At 37.1% G+C, this 1,351-nt stretch overlaps 1 non-coding gene across 1 annotated transcript; it reads right to left on the bottom strand.

Moving 5' to 3' along the window:
* Nucleotides 1-240: 240 nt before the first annotated feature.
* On the bottom strand, nt 241-369 carry LOC129682603 (small nucleolar RNA SNORA17). Its single transcript, XR_008721007.1, has one exon. It is a non-coding gene; the product is annotated as a small nucleolar RNA SNORA17 (small nucleolar RNA).
* Nucleotides 370-1,351: the final 982 nt, after the last annotated feature.

Here is a 1,351-nt window from a genome sequence, read left to right as displayed (position 1 = left end):
CCCAAGGCCTGCAAGGAAGCAGGCCTTTCAGGGCTCATTTCAGCCTGGGACGCTCAGTCCCAGGCAGGGTGCTTTCATTCGCTGGCTTGCTCCTAGTCCTGGGAGCCATCAGAACCTACACAGCACCAGACCGGTGGTTGTCTCAGGCTTGCTCGCTCCCTGTCCAAGCCCCTGGTGCTGGACTAGTGGTCAACTCAGGTTCATTTTTTGTTTGTTTTTTTTTTGTTTTGTTTTTCAGGAAATGTTAAGCTACTATCATTCAAATATTCATAGGTCAAAACACTGAATGTAGGCATAGCCTCTCACCTCTCTGCCACCTACTGCCACACATGACACAATAACTACACCTGTCACGCTTCTAGGGGCAGGTTATGATAAATTATTTTAACAAACTAAATTCTATGTGAAGGTAGTTTTGGGCTCATAGAACTAAATCTCTTACAATTGTAATATCAGGGCCTCTAATTCATATACTTCCAGGAGGATACTTAGAAGATAAGCAGTCAGCTGAATCACAGAAAAGTCCAATGATTGATTTTTTACTTGTGTCCATAAAATGTCTATCATTTTTTTTTGTTTCTGTACTTTTTGTAGGATCTTTACTAATTAATGGTGCAATTTATTTACAATGATATTAAATATCCAAGAGTTTGGGGGTTCATCTATTCCTATAAAATACATATTCCTACACATACCTTACAGTCTCTCACTTTCCTAAATACCAACTCTGAACACTGCATCTGGGACAAGCCTGTAAAGACATCTTACACCCAAATCATAGCACCAAAAGATGTTGTGTTCATACAAAACATACACTTAAAACCACTTCTTTTTATAGTCATCTGTTTGTTTGGGCTAATCACTAATCTCTGTATTGGATGATACACAATGAGATGGAAGAAATTGTCAACATTTTTTTTGTGTGCTTAAATCATTAGGATCAAAATAATAGCAAAAACAAAAACAAACAAACAAAAAACCCCAAAACCTTAGACTTGACGCTTATTCAACTTGGGTTTTGCATTTGTTCAGAATTCCTTTGTTATCTACTTGGAATGCTGATATGATGTTGTGGGTTGATTGTTCATCAGAATGCTAAGAACACCAGGACAGAAAGTTAAAAGGGGTTGGTTGGTCTGTCTCTGAGAGTTTTATTGCATGACAAAAATAGAATCCCTATTTTTTTATGTGTGTGTGTATGTGTGTGTGTGTGTATTTTGTTAGTGACAGCTGAATGTATTCTGTAATTGTATGTTCTATAACCTATCCTAACATGCTACCAATTAATAAATCCTGTGATAGTCAGATATCTATAACAAGTTCATTTTTTTGTTGGTGTCATTTGTTTATT

This window comes from Psammomys obesus, unplaced genomic scaffold, assembly GCF_907164565.1.
Source record: "Psammomys obesus unplaced genomic scaffold, mPsaObe1.curated_primary_1811, whole genome shotgun sequence".
Lineage (NCBI taxonomy): Eukaryota > Metazoa > Chordata > Mammalia > Rodentia > Muridae > Psammomys > Psammomys obesus.
This window is presented reverse-complemented; position numbering and strand designations above follow the sequence as displayed.